Source organism: Ptychodera flava, unplaced genomic scaffold (assembly GCF_041260155.1).
Source record: "Ptychodera flava strain L36383 unplaced genomic scaffold, AS_Pfla_20210202 Scaffold_91__1_contigs__length_413411_pilon, whole genome shotgun sequence".
Lineage (NCBI taxonomy): Eukaryota > Metazoa > Hemichordata > Enteropneusta > Ptychoderidae > Ptychodera > Ptychodera flava.
The window spans coordinates 174659-197205 of record NW_027248413.1 but is presented as its reverse complement, the minus strand read 5'-3'; the positions used below and the strand labels follow the sequence as shown (position 1 = coordinate 197205).

At 37.4% G+C, this 22547-nt stretch overlaps 2 long non-coding RNA genes across 3 annotated transcripts in view; one reads left to right on the top strand and one right to left on the bottom strand.

Moving 5' to 3' along the window:
• Positions 1–22191, bottom strand: part of LOC139129094 (uncharacterized) — a 60521-nt gene extending 38330 nt beyond the window's left edge. The window contains exons 1-2 of one of the 2 annotated variants that reach the window (XR_011551504.1): positions 21996–22191; positions 11570–11700 (exon numbers count right to left, since the gene is read on the bottom strand). This is a non-coding gene — a long non-coding RNA (uncharacterized lncRNA). Of the gene's footprint in view, positions 1–11569; positions 11701–20711; positions 20891–21995 lie in introns of those variants that run through there. The other variant, XR_011551503.1, reaches the window with a different exon arrangement.
• LOC139129095 (uncharacterized) overlaps positions 1–22547 on the top strand; it is a 113584-nt gene that overhangs the window by 85067 nt on the left and 5970 nt on the right. The gene's annotated exons all lie outside the window — the stretch shown is intronic.

Below are 22547 nucleotides of genomic sequence, written 5' to 3'. Positions count from 1 at the left end.
TATCCAACTATCTAATATTTTGAAAGTACAGTCATGGTCCCTTATATAAACTTATTGACATAACTGTCTACATCACACAACAATCAGACTATCCCATATTTTGAATGTACAGTCATTGTCTCTCATCTACACTTATTAAATAACTATCTACATGCACACTACAATCATTCCACAATCAGATATTTTGCATGTGCTGATATGGACTCATCTACACTTATTGAAATAACTATCACATACACGCTACAATCTCTCCACTATCCCATATTTTGAATGTACAGTCATGGTCTCTCATCTACAATTATTGACAAAACTATATACATACAAACTACCGGTACATCACTCCAACGTTCCCATATTTTGTATGTACAGTCATGGTCTCTCATCTACACTTATTGACACAACTATCTACATCTACACAACAATCACTCCACTATCCCATATTTTGAATGTACAGTAATGGTCTCTCAACTACACTTATTGACATAACTATCTACATGCACACAACAATCACTCCACTATCCAATATTTTAAATGTGCAGTCATGGTCTCTCATCTACACTTATTGACATAACTATCTACATGCACACAACAATCACTCCATAATCCAATATTTTGAATGTGCAGTCATGGTCTCTCCATCTACACTTATTGACATAATTATCCACCTACACACGACAATCACTCCAACTATCCCATAGTTTGAATGTGCAGTCATGGTCCCTCATCTACACTTATTGACATAACTATCACATACTGGCTACAATCTATCCAACTATCTAATATTTTGAATGTACAGTCACGGTCTCTCATCTAGTAGATCTACACTTATTGACATGACTATCCACATGCACGTTACAATCTATCCAACTATCTAATATTTGAATGTACAGTCATGGTCCCTTATCTAAACTTATTGAAATAACTGTCTACATGCACACAACAATCACTCGGCTATCCCATATTTTGAATGTACAGTCATGGTCTCTCATCTACACTTATTGACATAACTATCTACATGCACACAACAATCACTCCACTATCCAATATTTTGAATGTACAGTCATGGTCTCTCATCTACACTTATTGACATAACTATCTACATGCACACGACAATCACTCCACTATCCCATAGTTTGAATGTGCAGTCATGGTCTCTCATCTACACTTGTTGACATAACTATCTACATACACACGACAATCACTCCACTATCCCATAGTTTGAATGTGCAGTCATGGTCTCTCATCTACACTTATTGACATAACTATCTACATGCACCCAACAATCACTCCATATCCAATAGTTTGAATGTGCAGTCATGGTCTCTCCATCTACACTTATTGACATAACTATCCACCTACACGACAATCTATCCAACTATCCCATATTTTAGAATGTACAGTCATGGTCCCTCATCTACACTTATTGACATAACTATCTACATACTGCTACAATCATCCACTATCAATCTATCGAATATGTATTTATTTACAGTCACGGTCTCTCATCTAGTAGATCTACACTTATTGACATGACTATCCACATGCACGTTACAATCTATCCAACTATCTAATATTTTGAATGTGCAGTCATGGTCCCTTATCTAAACTTATTGAAATAACTGTCTACATGCACACAACAATCACTCGGCTATCCCATATTTTGAATGTACAGTCATGGTCTCTCATCTACACTTATTGACCTAACTATCTACATGCAACAACAATCACTCCACTATCCCATATTTTGAATGTACAGTCATGGTCTCTCATCTACACTTATTGACATAACTATCTACATGCACACGACAATCACTCCACTATCCCATATTTTAAATGTGCAGTCATGGTCTCTCATCTACACTTGTTGACATAACTATCTACATGCACACGACAATCACTCCACTATCCCATATTTTGAATGTGCAGTCATGGTCTCTCATCTACACTTATTGACATAACTATCTACATGCACCCAACAATCACTCCATAATCCAATAGTTTGAATGTGCAGTCATGGTCTCTCCATCTACACTTATTGACATAATTATCCACCTACACACGACAATCACTCAACTATCCCATAGTTAGAATGTGCAGTCATGGTCCCTCATCTACACTTATTGACATAACTATCCACATACTGGCTACAATCTATCCAACTATCGAATATTTGAATGTACAGTCACGGTCTCTCATCTAGTAGATCTGCATGTATTGACAGGACTATCCACATGCACGTTACAATCTATCCAACTATCTAATATTTTGAATGTACAGTCATGGTCCCTTATCTAAACTTATTGAAATAACTGTCTACATGCACACAACAATCACTCCACTATCCATATTTGAATGTGCAGTCATGGTCTCCCAACTACACTTATGAGATATAACTATCTACATACACACTATAATTTATCCAACTATCTTATATTTTGAATGTACAGTCATGGTCCCTCATCTACACTTATTGACATAACTGTCTACATGCACATGACAATCACTCCACTATCCCATATTTTGAATTTACAGCCATGGTCTCTCATCTACACTTATTGGCATAACTATCTACATACACACTACAATCTATCCAACTATCTAATATTTTGAAAGTACAGTCATGGTCCCTTATATAAACTTATTGACATAACTGTCTACATCACACAACAATCAGACTATCCCATATTTTGAATGTACAGTCATTGTCTCTCATCTACACTTATTAAATAACTATCTACATGCACACTACAATCATTCCACAATCAGATATTTTGCATGTGCTGATATGGACTCATCTACACTTATTGAAATAACTATCCACATACACGCTACAATCTCTCCACTATCCCATATTTTGAATGTACAGTCATGGTCTCTCATCTACAATTATTGACAAAACTATATACATACAACTACCGGTACATCACTCCAACGTTCCCATATTTTGTATGTACAGTCATGGTCTCTCATCTACACTTATTGACACAACTATCTACATCTACACAACAATCACTCCACTATCCCATATTTTGAATGTACAGTAATGGTCTCTCAACTACACTTATTGACATAACTATCTACATGCACACAACAATCACTCCACTATCCAATATTTTAAATGTGCAGTCATGGTCTCTCATCTACACTTATTGACATAACTATCTACATGCACACAACAATCACTCCATATCCAATATTTTGAATGTGCAGTCATGGTCTCTCCATCTACACTTATTGACATAATTATCCACCTACACACAACAATCACTCCAACTATCCCATAGTTTGAATGTGCAGTCATGGTCCCTCATCTACACTTATTGACATAACTATCCACATACTGGCTACAATCTATCCAACTATCTAATATTTTGAATGTACAGTCACGGTCTCTCATCTAGTAGATCTACACTATTGACATGACTATCCACATGCACGTTACAATCTATCCAACTATCTAATATTTTGAATGTACAGTCATGGTCCCTTATCTAAACTTATTGAAATAACTGTCTACATGCACACAACAATCACTCGGCTATCCCATATTTTGAATATACAGTCATGGTCTCTCATCTACACTTATTGACCTAACTATCTACATGCACACAACAATCACTCCAACTATCCCATATTTTGAATGTACAGTCATGGTCTCTCATCTACACTTATTGACATGACTATCTACATGCACACGACAATCACTCCACTATCCCATATTTTAAATGTGCAGTCATGGTCTCTCATCTACACTTGTTGACATAACTATCTACATGCACACGACAATCACTCCACTATCCCATATTTTGAATGTGCAGTCATGGTCTCTCATCTACACTTATTGACATAACTATCTACATGCACCCAACAATCACTCCATAATCCAATAGTTTGAATGTGCAGTCATGGTCTCTCCATCTACACTTATTGACATAATTATCCACCTACACACGACAATCACTCCAACTATCCCATAGTTAGAATGTGCAGTCATGGTCCCTCATCTACACTTATTGACATAACTATCCACATACTGGCTACAATCTATCCAACTATCGAATATTTTGAATGTACAGTCACGGTCTCTCATCTAGTAGATCTACACTTATTGACATGACTATCCACATGCACGTTACAATCTATCCAACTATCTAATATTTTGAATGTACAGTCATGGTCCCTTATCTAAACTTATTGAAATAACTGTCTACATGCACACAACAATCACTCGGCTATCCCATATTTTGAATGTACAGTCATGGTCTCTCATCTACACTTATTGACCTAACTATCTACATGCACACAACAATCACTCCACTATCCCATATTTTGAATGTACAGTCATGGTCTCTCATCTACACTTATTGACATAACTATCTACATGCACACGACAATCACTCCACTATCCCATATTTTAAATGTGCAGTCATGGTCTCTCATCTACACTTGTTGACATAACTATCTACATGCACACGACAATCACTCCACTATCCCATATTTGAATGTGCAGTCATGGTCTCTCATCTACACTTATTGACATAAACTATCTACATGCACCCAACAATCACTCCATAATCCAATAGTTTGAATGTGCAGTCATGGTCTCTCCATCTACACTTATTGACATAATTATCCACCTACACACGACAATCACTCCAACTATCCCATAGTTAGAATGTGCAGTCATGGTCCCTCATCTACACTTATTGACATAACTATCCACATACTGGCTACAATCTATCCAACTATCGAATATTTTGAATGTACAGTCACGGTCTCTCATCTAGTAGATCTGCATGTATTGACAGGACTATCCACATGCACGTTACAATCTATCCAACTATCTAATATTTGAATGTACAGTCATGGTCCCTTATCTAAACTTATTGAAATAACTGTCTACATGCACACAACAATCACTCCACTATCCCATATTTTGAATGTGCAGTCATGGTCTCCCAACTACACTTATGAGATATAACTATCTACATACACACTATAATTTATCCAACTATCTTATATTTTGAATGTACAGTCATGGTCCCTCATCTACACTTATTGACATAACCCTTACGAAAATAGTCTGTAGATATTCTATTGAACTCTGATATTCTATAGAAATTCTGTATATTTTATGGAAATCTGATGGAAATATGCTTCCATTGAAATTCAATTGAAAATTTTCAATACAATTCTGTAGAAAAATTTAAATTTTATAGAATTTTAATGTGTATAGAAACTTTAAATTCTATTGAAGTTTGCTGATAATTTTCTGTAGAAAATCTGCAGAAATTAAACATATTTTTTATGGAATTTGTCAGTTCCATAGCTTTTGTGGAAATTTTTTTTTCTGTTTTTTTTCCCACAGTTTACACTGTTTCTGTTTTTGCATGTTGGCATGAGCTTTGATAAGAACTCAGTGACATATATATAGCTGGTTTCAATATGGAAAAGGTAGTGACATATACGGTACCTATGGAGAGTTCTAACATTCTCGTGTACCCTTTAATTCTGAAAAGTTATTTTCATTTACACACACATGCCGGAAAATGTATACAGTTTCAATTGTACCATTCCTTTGTACATTTCATGACTGTACACAGACCAACCTGACTCTCTTTGTTAGATCCTAGGTCAAGTGAGCTGACCTGTGCCTTTGCTTTGTTATGCAAATAGTTTCCTGCCTTTACAATGGGCTGATTACATAATAGTGTAGCCACGCATTATTCATTTGAACTTGAGGCAGTCCACAGTGCACATGGCTCTTATGAAAAGTACTAAAGTTCAACTCCAAATTCCATGGAAAATTAGGATCCAAGGTCCATTAGCAAGATTCTAACAGTGTTATGGAGAAGGGAGCTCACTAATATGTCACAACTGTAAGGATCCACATTGCAGCATCAACTGAAAATTACGTGAGTTAAGATACACAACACTTTAATTATGCACTTGGCTGAGTTGACAACTCAAAACTGCTAGACTGGGAGGTAGGCCTTGCATTCATATGTGTAGGTTGCTTTATATTTGTAGTCCCTGTATGTTTCATCAAGTTTTGACGATTGTTAATCATAATTCTTTTAGAAATAAAACTACATGTTTATAATTTACTTGCTGCCTGATTTTTTGTGAGTTTTGCAGTAATTCATTGCATTGGTATCTATGGCAATATCATAAGGTGGTACTCCTTACTTAATAAAAGTTTAACACATATTGTTGTCATACTTTCTAAGAGATTGAACTCATATAAGACAAACAAACTTCTGTAAAAGAGTGCAGAAATTAAATATAGTTCTACAGAAATTCTACATAAAATTCTGTAGAATGTGGTATAAATTCAATATAGTGCTACAGATATTCTGTAGAACGTGTATCGAATTTACATAGAAATTCTGTAAATTCTACAGAAATGATACAGAAATTCTGTTGAATTTCTACAGAAAAAGGGGGCCAAAACTCCATTAAACTCTGTTAATTTCCATAAAGGTTCAGTAGAATTTTGTAGAAATTCTGTATCACTTTAATTGAATTTTGTCATCACTTTCAATAGAAATTTCTACGAAAGTTTTCATAAGGAACTGTCTAATGCGCACAACAATCACTCCCTATACCATAGTTTTGAATGAACAGTCATGGTCTCTCATCTACACTTATTAAATAACTATCTACATGCACACGACAATCACTCCACTATCCTATATTTTGAATTTACAGTCATGGTCTCTCACCTACACTTATTGACATAACTATCTACATACACATACAATCTATCCAACTATCTAATATTTTGAAAGTACAGTCATGGTCTCTCATCTACACTTAATGACATAACTATCTACATGCACACTACAATCACTCAACCATCCCATACTTTGAATGTGCAGTCATGGTCTCTCAACTACACTTATGAGACATAGCTATCTACATACACACTATAATCTATCCAACTATCTAATATTTGAATGTGCAGTCATGGTCCCTCATCTACACTTATTGACATAACTGTCTACATGCACACAACAATCACTCCACTATCCCATATTTTGAATGAACAGTCATGGTCTCTCATCTACACTTATTAAATAACTATCTACATGCACACAACAATCACTCCACTATCCCATATTTTGAATTTACAGTCATGGTCTCTCATCTACACTTATTGATACAACTATCTACATACCACACTATAATCTATCAACTATCTATATTTGAAAGTACAGTCATGGTCCCTTATCTAAACTTATTGACATAACTGTCTACATCACACAACAATCACGACTATACCATATTTTGAATGTACAGTCATCGTCTCTCATCTACACTTATTAAATAACTATCTACATGCACACTACAATCATTCCACTATCAGATATTTTGCATGTGCTGATATGCACTCATCTACACTTATGAAATAACTATCCACCTACATACTACAATCTTTCCACTATCCCATATTTTGAATGTACAGTCATGGTCTCTCATCTACACTTATTGAAAAAACTATATACATACACACACGTACATCACTCCAACTATCCCATATTTTGTATGTACAGTCATGGTCTCTCATCTACACTTATTGACATAACTATCTACATGCACACAACAATCACTCCACTATCCCATATTTTGAATGTACAGTAATGGTCTCTCATCTACACTTATTGACATAACTATCTACATGCATACAACAATCACTCCATAATCCAATATTTTGAATGTGCAGTCATGGTCTCTCCATCTACACTTATTGACATAATTATCCACCTACACACGACAATCACTCAACTACCCCATAGTTTGAATGTGCAGTCATGGACCCTCATCTACACTTATTGACATAACTATCCACATACTGGCTACAATCTATCCAACTATCTAATATTTTGAATGTACAGTCATGACCCCTTATCTAAACTTATTGAAATAACTGTCTACATGCACACAACAATCACTCCATAATCCAATATTTTGAATGTGCAGTCATGGTCTCTCCATCTACACTTATTGACACAACTATCTACATCTACACAACAATCACTCCACTATCCCATATTTTGAATGTACAGTAATGGTCTCTCATACTACACTTATTGACATAACTATCTACATGCACACAACAATCACTCCACTATCCAATATTTTAAAGTAGCAGTAATGGTCTCTCATCTACACTTATTGACATAACTATCTACATGCATACAACAATCACTCCATAATCCAATAGTTTGAATGTGCAGTCATGGTCTCTCCATCTACACTTATTGACATAATTATCCACCTACACACGACAATCACTCCAACTACCCCATAGTTGAATGTGCAGTCATGGTCCCTCATCTACACTTATTGACATAACTATCCACATACTGGCTACAATCTATCCAACTATCTAATATTTTGAATGTACAGTCACAGTCTCTCATCTAGTAGATCTACACTTATTGACATGACTATCCACATGCACGTTACAATCTATCCAATTATCTAATATTTTGAATGTACAGTCATGGTCTCTCATCTACAATTATTGACAAAACTATATACATACACACTACCGGTACATCACTCCAACGTTCCCATATTTTGTATGTACAGTCATGGTCTCTCATCTACACTTATTGACACAACTATCTACATCTACACAACAATCACTCCACTATCCCATATTTTGAATGTTCAGTAATGGTCTCTCAACTACACTTATTGACACAACTATCTTCATGCACTAAACAATCACTCCACTATCCCATATTTTAAATGTACAGTATCTACACTTATTGACATAACTATCTACATGCACACAACAATCACTCCACTATCTAATATTTTGAATGTACAGTCATGGTCTCTCATCTACACTTATTGACACAACAATCATCCCACTATCCAATATTTTGAATGTGCAGTCATGGTCTCTCATCTACACTTATTGACATAACTATCTTTACGCACACAACAATCACTTCACTATCCCATTTTTAAATGTCAAGTAATGGTCTCTCAACTACACTTATTGACATAACTATCTACATGTACACAACAATCGCTCCATTATCCATATTTTGAATGTACAGTCATGGTCTCTCATCTACACTTATTGACAATAACTATCCACATACTCATGACAATCACCCCAACTATACCATAGTTTGAATGTGCAGTCATGGTCCCTCATCTACACTCATGACATAACTATCCATATACACGCTACAATCTATCCAACTAACTAATATTTGGAACATACAGTCATGGTCTCTCATCTACACTTATTGACATGACTATCCACATGCACGTTACAATCTATCCAACTATCTCATATTTGAATGTACAGTCATGGTCCCTTATCTAAACTTATTGACATAACTGTCTACATGTACACAACAATCAATCTAACTATCCAATATTTAGAATGTACAGTCATGGTCTCTCATCTACACTTATTAAATAACTATCTATATGCACACTACAATCACTCCACTATCGGATATTTTGCATGTGCTGATATGGTCTCTCATCTACACTTATTGAAAGAACTATCCACATACACACTACAATCTCTCCACTATCCCATATTTTGAATGTACAGTCATGGTCTCTCATCTACACTTATTGACACAACTATCTACATGCACACAACAATCACTCCACTATCCCATATTTTGAATGTACAGTAATTGTCTCTCATCTAAACTATTGAAATAACTATCTACATGCACACGACAATCTCTCCACTATCCCATATTTTGAATTTACAGTAATGGTCCCTAAACTACATTTATTGACAAAACTACAATCTCTCAAACTATCCAATAATTTGAATGTACAGTAATGGTCTCTCAACTACATTTATTGACATAACTATCTGCATGCACACAACAATCACTCCACTATCCCATTTTAAATGTACAGTAATGGTCTCTCCATCTACACTTATGAGACATAACTATCAACCTGCACACAACAATCACTCCACTATCCCATATTTTGAATGTACAGTAATGGTCTCTCATCTACACTTATTGACATAACTATCTACATGCACACAACAATCACTCCACTATCCATATTTTGAATGTACAGTCATGGTCTCTCATCTACACTTATTGACATGACTATCCACATGCACACGACAATCACTCCACTATCCATATTTTGAATATGCAGTCATGGTCTCTCATATATGCACTTATTGACACAACTATCTAAATGAACACTACAATCTCTCCAGCTGTCCTGTATTTTGAATTTGCAGTCATGGTTATAGGATATCAACTCAAGCCTACACAAATCTGACCATCTGTAAAATGTTTATTGTGTGAGTAAAAATGTGTGTATCCACATAGAACAACACACCAGGCCTACACAAATGTAATTTTCTAGATACATGTTTACTGTGTGAATCAAGATGTGTGTCCACATAGGACATCACACCTGGCCAACACAAAAGGAATGTGTACATGTTTACAGTGCGAGTCAAAATGTGTGACCACAAAGGACATCACACCAAGCCTACACACAAATGTAGTTATATCTATATGTTTATAATGTTAGTAAAGGGGTGTCCACATAGGAAGTCACACCACGCCTACACAACATCAATTATGGTAACTGTGTAATCAAGATGTGTGTCTACATAGGAAATCACACCTAGCCTACAACATTAACTATTTTTACATGTTTATTAATTGTGTGAGTCAAGATGTGTGTCCACATAGGACATCACACCTGGCCTACACAGCATTATATAAGTATCTATACATGTTTATTATGTGAGTAAAGATGTGTTTCAACATAGGACGTCACACCTGGCCTACACAATATTATTTATTATCTGTACATGTATACTGTGTTATCAAGATGTGTATCCACATAGGACATCACACCTGGCCTACACAAATCTAATTTAATCTCTACATGTTAATGTGAGGGTCAAGATGTGTGGCCACACAGGACATCACACTTAACCTTCACAACATTAATTATCTTTCATGTTTATTGTGTAATCAAGATGTGTGTCCACATTGGACATCACACCTGGCCTACACAATATTATTAATTATCTGAACATGTATACTGTGTAATCAAGATGTGTATCCACATAGGACATCACACCTGGCCTACGCAAATCTAATTTAATCTCTACATGTTTAATGTGGGGGTCAAAATGTGTGTCCACATAGGACATCACACCAGGCCTACACAAATCTCATTATCTCTATATGCTGTGTAAGTCAAGATGTGTGTGACCATACAGTACTGAACATCACACCAGGCCTACATACATATTCAATTAACCCTAAACCCTACATGGTGTTTTTATACACATAACTGTTAGTTGTTTAATTATATGAGGAAACTCCAGTGAGATAGAAATATTATTTATGTGTCGCTGTAGTTGTCACTACTATTATTCACAACAATGACATAAAATTATACCTTTTAACAAACATGTGTTATTCCAAAAAATTTGATCTAACTAAATCATGCGAGTTTTTTAAGATATCACTTTACCTTCATTTCATTGTACTCATTAATTAACACAATCAAATTAAACATTTATACATACCTTAATTCTGAACGGAGTATCGGGATGACAAATTGTAATAACCGGATGATAACTACACTGGATTCAGACAAGGAGACATCATCCAATACAGTGTCTACACTGTCAACCTGCACAGGAAGGTTGCGAATAGCCTTCCCGAGAAAAAAGCAAAATCAGTGAGAAAGTACTGGCCTAAGTGGGTAGCTGAATTAGCGTGGTTGGAAAAACAGAAACTGAATAGACTACAACATACACAGAATTATTCAAATTCACAACACATGTAATTCTATCAGATGTGAGATTGTCCAAATGAAGTTTCTGGTGACTGTAATTATCCCCATCCATATCGGGGAGATATCTCAGGTAAATATACAGCATTCATCACAACAATACTTCTCTATTAAACTTTGTACATTATTGGAGCCCTGGATGATATCATTCTATTCAGATTCTTCCAAAAAGGCTAGTGTGGTGCTTACATTTTGTCAGAGAATCCAAGGAAACCAACTTATAACTCACATTGTTTCTGTACCCAGAAAACTGCACATTGGTGAACGGTCAGACACAGTGCTATTTTTTTGGCAAAAGAAATGCCTTTCAGCCATGAAACAGATTTACAGCCACAGTAGCTATAACTTTTGGTGATTTTCAGCATTTTTGTTCTGTATACCGGTATTTACTGAACTAGTTTATTGTTAAACGTATAAATCATGTAGAAATGTCCACTATATAGCTTATCAGCACAGCTCATATGTGTATAATGAACATTGTTATTGATAAATAAATTTTAGTCCGGACTAAAATTAAAATGTAAACAGTAACAATGCATTCTACACACATACACTTTGAATTCACAAGCTGAACACTGTGTATTTGTATATCTTTTGTTTGCATTGAGGGTCCGCTTAATACACATTACAGTTAATAGGACCTGTGTCTTTAGTTTTTTTCCTTTGGCATTTGGTCATTGAACTGTCACAAGGTCTTCAGTGTTTTTACCTGCAAGATTATATAATGGTTTAGACCTGTGACATGCTCAATGGAGCCATTTTTCCATGATTCAATTTTACAGGACGTTTAAGAAGCCCAGCAAAAGCATTCGTTTTTTATGATTTTACGGAAACCCTATGATTCAAAGTTGGTGGAAATGACTGTATTGGGTAACAGCCTCCCCTAGAGGACATTTAAAAAATACCGCCAATAAGACGGTGTCACTCCCATATGATCAGAGTTGTTGTATAATAACTGTGGCACTGGGTCACATAGCCCATGGTGAACTGCATTAAAAATCAGTCAATAGGATTCAGAGATGTTTGCTCAAAAATGGGAGAAAATGACCCAAAAATACAATCACACAAATTTACTTCAATTTGAAACAAAGCATATCTAAACCAAGGAGTTTTGAGTATTTACATTTCTTGATGGATTTCACAGAAATATTCTTCCAAAAATAAACTTCAAGTTAGAAGGAGCCACGTTGGCCCAGGAGGCACCCTCTTTGTCCAATGTAAACATCCCCCTATTTTCTGGCTCATGAATATTAATTAGGCCACACTTGTCGTGCAGCGGAAGCAAAAACGACTCCGATTGTTGTGAGTGTTTATAATTATTGAAGCCAGGTATGTATATTTACATTGATACTTCAAAGAGTTTGTTAACTACATGTACTTCCCTTGACAAATCTGGCAATATTCGATTCGGCAGGTTGCCAAATGTCACTATTTCTCACTGCTATTGCCGGTTACCAGGCAAGCGCTAACTTCATAGCAACAACCACCTTCCCAAGAAAACCGTTTAAATTGATAGTTTTATGCCATGATTCAAAATTTTAAAATCATACGATTGTTGTTTGATAATTTCTGATCCTACAACTATAATTTCAATCACTATTGATAACTTTTGTTGAAATCAAGTCAGGCTGAAATTGCCGTTTTCGCCGTGCAGTCAATGAATATTGCTACCCCATTGACGGCTATGGCAGATTACACATCGATTTCACCAACTGTAGAAAAGATGGTTGTTTTTATAACGCGAGTGCCGAAATTCAAAATTCTGAAACCAACAGTTGTTTTTAAATTCCCAAATGAACTCAAGGACACTAAAATTTCGCCATTAAATAGAGAAATAAAAAAACTTAACTGAAAGAATTTTCATATCTTGATTACTGTGCTCGCGTCGAAATGGCCACGCGTATATGCGCTTACAGACCTGCATGCATACGCGTGTCGCCGTATGTCCCTTGGGAAATATACTATGTAATGGCAGCGATTATGGATAATGACATACCGGTATGTGCAGGGACTCTTTTTCCCGGCAAACACCTCGCATTTGATCGATGAACTGTGTGAAACATGCAGTTATTTGAGTTTGAGTTCAGCCTGTCAGTGCGGCGTAGTATCCCTCTTTGCACCAACGGCAATATGAAAAACTTCAGCTCCATTAGTTATTACAGGTTGACGGTCACCTATATAAGGTTTAAATATAACTGACGATTCAATTATATAGTAGCAACCTTGGTTATTTACAACATAGAGATGAAAGTTTAATACTTCATATCGCTTCATGAAACATAAAGCATGTTATTTTTTCCTTGTATGTATGTATGTATGTATGTATATGTATGTATGTATGTATGTATGTATGTATGTATGTATGTATGTATGTTAGCTGTGCATGGCAGGGCTGTGTGTTACCAGCATTATACGACCTCCGACCACAGGCTATGGTGGGAGGCCACATAACGCCGGTAACACACAGCCCTGCCATGCAGAGCTACTATGTATGTACCAGGGGTATGTATGTATGTATGTATGTATGTATGTATGTATGTATGTAAGCTGTGCATGGCAGGGCTGTGTGTTACAGGCGTTATACGGCCTCCCACCACAGGCTGTGGTGGGAGGCCACATAATGCCGGTAACACACAGCCCTACCATGCACAACTAAATGTATGTATGTATGTATGTATGTATGTATGTATGTTAGCTGTGCATGGCAGGGCTGTGTGTTACCAGCGTTATACGGCCTCCCACCACAGGCTGTGGTGGGATGCGATGTATGTATGTATGTATGTATGTATGTATTGTATGTATGTATGTATGCATGCATGTGTATGTATGTATATATGTATGTATGTATGTATGTATGTATATGTTTGTATGTATGTATGTATGTATGTATGTGTGTGTATGTATGTATGTATGTATGTGTATGTATGTATGTATGTATGTATGTATGTATGTATGTATGTATGTATGTATGTATGTATGTTAGCTGTGCATGGCAGGGCTGTGTGTTACCGGCGTTATACCGGTACGGCCTCCCACCACAGGCTGTGGTGGGAGGCCACATAATGCCGGTAACACACAGCCCTGCTATGCAGAGCTAGTATGTATGTATGTATGTATGTATGTATGTATGTTAGCTGTGCATGGCAGGGCTGTGTGTTACCGTCGTTATACGGCCTCCCACCACAGGCTGTGGTGGGAGGCCACATAACGCTGGTAACACAGTGAGCCCTGCCATGCAGAGCTAGTATGTATGTATGTATGTATGTATGTATGTATGTATGTATGCTGTGCATGGCAGGGCTGTGTGTTACCGTCGTTATGTCTCATCCCACCACAGCCTCTGGTGGGAGGCCGTATAATGCGGTAACACACAGCCCTGCCATGCAGACATTAGGGGACGTTTCCATCTAAAAACAATGCATATTCAATGCACATTCACCACTGAAATAGGGGTTTGAAGGGGATGGAGCTCCTAATTAAAGTTATTTGCCATCTCGTAAGCTGTTTGCAATATGTGATTAGAGATAGCAATTAAGTGGGTGTACAGGGCAGACATCTTTGCCTTACACACTTCACTCATACAGATAATCGTTCGCCTTGAACTCTTTGAACATTGTACCCTAATTTTCACAGAATAGGACCTATAAATATACTACACGCCATATTTTAGTTCAAATTAATAAAAGAGTAGGAACAAATTCCGATGTCCTGAAATGATAATACTGTTGTCAAGGTTTACACGAGACTGAGTTTGTGCCGCTTCGCTGTACAATACCTTGCAATGGCATAAAGTAGTACCAGCGAAGCTATTGGTATCTGAAGTTGTTGACTAAGCGTTATGTAATGTCTGATTATATCTGATATAACTACTGTAGATTGCATATTATCAGTGCAGAAAGAGCTCAAAAAAGTGCACTGTTTTTTAGATGCAAGCGTCCCGTCATGAGCTAATATGTATGTACCGGGGGTATGTATGTAGTATGTATGTATGTATGTATGTATGTATGTATGTATATATGTTAGCTGTGCATGGCAGGGCTGTGTTACCGGTGTTATACGGCCTCCCACCACAGGCTGTGGTCACGGGGAGGCCACATAACGCCGGTAACACACAGCCCTGCCATGCAGAGCTAGTATGTATGTATGTATGCATGTATGTATGTATGTATGTTTGCTGTGCATGGCAGGGCTGTGTGTTACCGTCGTTATACGGCCTCCCACCACAGGCTGTGGTGGGAGGCCACATAACGCCGGTAACACACAGCCCTGCCATGCAGAGCCAGTATGTATGTATGTATGTATGTATGTAGTATGTATGTTTGCTGTGCATGGCAGGGCTGTGTGTTACCGGCATTATACGGCCTCCCACCACAGGCTGACAGGCCACATAATGCCGGTAACACACAGCCCTGCCCCATGCAGAGCTAGTATGTATGTATGTATGTATGTATGTATGTGTGTATGTATGTATGTATGCATGTATGTATGTATGTATGTACCGGTATGTATGTATGTATGTATGTATGTATGTAAGCTGTGCATGGCAGGGCTGTGTGTTACTTAGTCAGAAAACAGACAGGTTCAGGCAGGATCCCGAGGTAAGATAATTCTCTCTCTCTCTCTCTCTCTCTCTCTCTCTCTCTCTCTCTCTCTCTCTCTCTCTCATGCACACACTGTATATATATATATATATATATATATATATATATATATATATATATATATATATATATATATATATATATATATATATATATCCCGAGGTAAGATAATTCTCTCTCTCTCTCTCTCTCTCTCTCTCTCTCTCATCACACTATATATATATATATATATATATATATATATATAATATATATATATATATTATATATATATATATATTATATATATATATAATATATATATATATATATATATATATATATATATATATATATATATATATATATATATATATATATAGTACAGTGCTTCATGCAAAAAGCAGAAGGTTACAAAGGAAGTTCAATATGGGGTTGGGTCTTAATACAATGGAGGGAAGAGAAGCCAAGCATTTGCGCTTACTTGAATACAGTTGTAAATCAACACCCCAGAACAGATGGTCTCTCATATTCAGGCATGAATACGTACTACTGTATTGGCTACGCACACAAGACCCCTGTTCTGATAATTATAGGGGGGGGGGGGGGTCATATGGGATTGAAAGCCATAGAGAATGCCAAATATATTCCAGACAGATATTATGATGACCCGAGTTACTGTTTTTGTGGCAATGAGAAGCAGTGTTCCTCTGAATCTTGTGAAATTTGCAGCAGCAAATTTATGGGGGAAATTAAACGGTCTGCAGTGAGTGGGAAAATAAGTAAAATTCTGAAAAATACATTGAAGTGATGAGCTTTGGATGCAAAATTGTGCATGCCTTCACAGTGTAAATTTGAATGGATATAATAGGTATACAAAGATGTTGATAAGTTTTGCCTATATAAGTTAGAAGCTAATTGTTAAACATTTGTAGGATTATTAGAAAATCATAAACAGCTGAGAATGAAATTTTTAAACAGTTAAGTGTAAGATTGAATTCAGTTTTTGTCTGAGAATGATCTTTGTGCTTTGATAAATATATAAAAGAATTTCAATTTTTTAGAATTACGTGAGATCATAATTTAGTTTCACAATCACTGCTGAGCCTATATCCAAAGGTTTTTGAAGTAATGTAATTTTAATATTTTGCCGCATTTAATGGAATTGTAAAGTCTGAATTTGTAAAATTTAGTGTAAAAAAATTTCTTCATGGGACTGCAAAAGTTCACTTCATTTGCTGAGTTGAACATTGCAGCAGAGCTTTCAAAGAGGTGATACTCGAATACATGTTTGACCAATGGTTAAGAAATAAATGCATGTAGTGTTTTTATTGACAAGTTATCTTGTTAATATTTAGGATGCCTTTCATTCTGAAACACCATTGTATGTAAGGAATATGGACTGTAATTTACTGTATGCCACAGTTAACTTTCAAGCAAAGTCATAAAGATCACAAACTTTGATGAAATATCAATTTTTTTTTTTATTTCTGTATGATTGAACATGTGCAGAAACATCTGCTGATTTCATGCTTTGAAAAAAGGCCAAAAAATGTGAACTCTTCACAGCTATGAAATGATTTCAAAACTTGAACAAGAACGTCAAACCTCAGCAGTTCAAAATTTCTCCAGGACAATTCACCATTCAAACATGTTGAGGAACCCCATGTTTGTTCCAACAGCCATAGTGGAAGTTGATCGTCGCTGTTTCTGATGTCTTCCTATACCGCACGATCATGGGCTTGTCATCGGTACAGATAACTTCCATACACTGAACCTTTACTGACCTCAGTAACAGCTGCTGATTTTCGTAGCGGGCTCCACGGCCAAGGATAGTTGACTTTGTTCAACCAGGTAAATTTCAGAGTTACTGTACACGGTGTTTCAGACTCTTCAATGCGCATTGAATTGCGGGTTGAATACAGCCGAATGAGCTCAAACACTTCTGCTGGGATATTTCTGCTAAAGGTTCCCTTCCTGGATTCCGCATTGAGCAAGAGGGTTTCAATTTCTGGGTCACTGCTGATCGCCAATGTCTCATTTCACACTCAAATATTGGGTACACCTCTATCTGGCGGAGCTTTACCTTGTCAGCTGTGATTTTATCATGTTTCTTGATTGCAGGGTCAACATTGGCATCTAGTTCATCGAAAAGGCCATGTACCGGTAGGTCACAATGGAAATCGCCCTTGCTTCTCATAAGCTCAAACTTTGCGTTGCGTAGCTTACGCTTGACAGCTGTAGCGATGACTAACATGGGCGCCGCCATATGATTTACAGTAACTACGGTAAATGACCTCAGTCATGACCCCAATATAGGTATACGCGCTCCACGAAGCATTGGACAAACAGGGCGCTGCTGGGCCGCAGTGAACATACCGGTATACTTCATCTCTTGTATAAACACAGATGGCTGTGTGCTATCTATCAGCTGAGCTCTATAAACTGTCAATTTCAATGTCAATACCCCTTTCAACAACAGACTTTGTGAAACCAATTTTAAAGCCATCAATTGGACCTCTTGTATTATAGCAATCATGGTGATGTTAAAAAAGATTTTGCAAAAGACAATGCAGGGGTTTCACTAAGTTTTGAAACAGGGGGCCATATGAAAATTACAGGGGGCCAAGCCATACCAACCAGCAAACATGTGGATGTTTGGTACGTACCCCCACCCTCACCCACCAATACCGGTTCCAAATTAGCTTTTTACAAACTGGACAAAACAGTTCATCAACCACAAACGGTAAGTTACAAGTTTTATTTCAAGCATTGCTTACAGAAATATGTCATTATGATCATCTACAAACAGGGTTCGAAATTTATTTTTTTGTTTGGTGGTCAAGTTTGACCACCAGATTCAAATTTTGGTGGTCAATTGCAAAATTCTGGTGGTCAAAAATAATTGTCATTGTCAGAGTGTAATTCTTGTGGAGGTCAGGGTCCATAGGGGTGAATAGTGGGCTGACATCTTGTTCTGGAACCATTCCACTATGCTGCTACTCGTGTTACGTTGGTCTATGTTGGATGCCCAGTAAAATCCACTAGAAAAATTTTCAGTATTTTCACAACTTGAAATGAGTGCATGAGTGACTGACTGACTGTAAGTTTGACAGAATTACAAACTGAGTAATCAAGAAATGACAATTACTGCTGATAACATGACAATTATTGCATTTTTTGAACTTATGAAGTTTTGTCAGAGTTTGTACAATGAGATGTTATGCAACATTTGCAGACTTAATCACAATAATCATAGCAGTAAACAGTAAAACAAAGAGAGACATTGTCTATCCAAAGGAACGCCTCACTTGGGTAGATTGGAGTGGGGTTGAAGGACTGACATTAAACCAAAGTGGAGGGACTGTGATTGAACAGACAAGATGTGTACTACTAGATAACTGCTATATCTATCTCTGAGGATAATATATTGTTTCTGGATACTCCTAGCAATAAACTGTGAGAGGAATGTAAGACTTACAGCTTTGCAGCACTAGTGTGACCTCCGAAAACTTGGTGGTCAACATTGATGCAGTTTTCCTCTATGGTTCACCACTGAAAATAGTCATTTCAAGTGATTGTTGGTAGAACAGAATGAAAATTTCTATGAATTTTGACTTTGACCCTAGTACACTAGCCCTCAGTCGCTCCGCATTTCTACTTTATTTACATTTTTCAAAGGATCAGGGACCAACATTAGACAGCCTGGATCTACTTTAAAATCATCAACGGCAGCTGTTGTAAAAAAGTGTTCGTTTTATGAAAGTGTTCGTTTTTTGGAAACCACACTCAAAAATGCATCGTCTTCAACACAAAAAGCATACAAGATATGAATTTAGAGATGTATTGGAAGCCATCGATACGGGGGTTTTTGAATGAATTATTGCGGCTTTTGGTGCAGGAAAGCAGTCTTCGAACTTTAGCGATAGGTGCAGGCTATAGCGGCCATGGCCGGTTATTCCATTTCCGGACTTCCTGCATTGCCGTGTATGACGACTGTGCTACAGCCAACCGCTAAACGTCACAGTCTGCTGAAGTTTACACCTTCATTTATTCAGTTTTGAAATTTATATGCCCACGGAGTTAAGGCAAGTCAAACATAAAGAAAATCATTAAAATCCGAGAGCGAACATCGACCACCAATGCCAAGGTGTTGTTTACATTTTACAACCCGAGGCTGGTGGATCGCTGTAGGGGCGAATGCTGATGCATTCAGAAGAAACATTCCTGATAAATATTCATAAAACGCCGCATAAGTATCAATATGATCTGAGAAATTGCCATAAACTGTACCTTTCGTCATCAACCCGTCTGTATTTCTCCATTTCGACCCAATGAATCACTTCACTCACATCTCATGGCCAACGCAATGTTGCGTTATGGCACAAGCTCAATGACCTCTAACCTCCAACCAGCTGTGTACGTTGTATTGACGTTTTCCATGCACAGGCGCTCCTTAGCTGGGTCGTCTGCTAAGTAGATCGTTTTTCGGATCGATCTATTGACCCCGTAGTAAATATCCCCGCCACTGCAAACCTAATTAGGTTAACCTATTTAGGTTGCAGTGGCGGGCATATCGACTACGGGATCAATAGATCGATCCGAAAATCGATCTACTTGGCAGACGACCCAGCTAAGGAGCGCCTGTGATTCCGTGCGGTACTATCGGTACCTACATCTTCAAGCTTAGCGAGGCATTGCGCGATCGACAAATGCGAACGAATGAACACAAAATTTTCGTTGAAAACACCCCAAAAGTGTTGAAAAACAAGTAATTCAGCATTAAGGATACAGATCATTGTAAACTTTTGGCAACATGCTGTTTGTTACTAGCTATTCATTTCTGTAGGAAGCACAACAATTACACGATTTTCAGGTAATAACAGGCGGCCGTATGACCGGTGGCCGGCTTTTAACGAAACCCCTGTAAATACTGTTCAACTTTAGTTTCAAAATCTGTTGAGTTGTACAGTGTATTGCATAGAAATAAATGTGATTTAGTCCAACATGGTAATTGCTTAAGTCAGAGTATACATCGACCACATACAAATCGGCATTTGTCTGCAAATTTAGACAAAACACTCAGACTGTACTGGCAATATGACAATGTTGAAAACTGGGCTTGGTGTCTATCGAAACCGACGACATTAACACTGCAAGCAAGCATATAAAATGCTTGCAACTCCTGCATCAAGTTGAGACATAGCCGCAGAATGAACCGAAGCAAAGTTGTCTGCATTTGATGCAAAGTGCCAATGTCGCGCGCATTGTCCTATATTTAGAAGCTAGTTCTGTCACAGAACTGTGCTCAAATGATGACCATGCAACATCGAGCAGTTCCTCGTATATAGACATACACATCAGGTATCAAACTTTGCTATAACGGACAAAAATGAGATAAACTCAGTTATTTTTCTGACAAAATTGTTCACCGAAATTGTACCCCTACTAAACTTGATCGCGCTGGTCAGGAGTCATCGATCGCTGGTTGAGAGCTGGTGGCACATATTTAATTAAAAAGCAAAATCGGCGAAATTTACAACATTAGTTCAAGTTAAATATGATGGTTGTACTAACCTGTAACCAAAGAAGCTCTTTGGACCTACGACGTGTCCAACAAGCACACCACACAGCGCAGGAGAGGCAGATTCCAGACGTGTCGAGCTGTACGCTTGCAAGCAGTATAGCAATATGGCGGACGTGTTGACATCACCGTTGTCGAATGGTGGCGCTCGTTCAGGCAAACTACGGGTGCGTAGATCCTGGCGAGGCACGCACCTCGCACTCCAAATTTCACACTCATTTTCCCGGTGCGTAGATTAATGAGGCCAGTCGATAAAAACGTTAGTAAGCACTATTTAGGCAGTTCTTAGGCCATTGGAAGGCTAACATTATAAAGCCAGGGCTTTTGGCTTTATTACGCAAGTCTGGTCTCGATAAGCGAGTGAATTCCTTGCTACATGGTCTCGATAGTACTAGTACACAAACGCCCACACACACACACACACACACACACACACACACACACACACACACACACACACACACAATACATAACAATACTTACAAACCCTACCTATGGCATGTACCTTGACGTGCAGGGTGGTAGGGCAACTGGTTCATAGACAA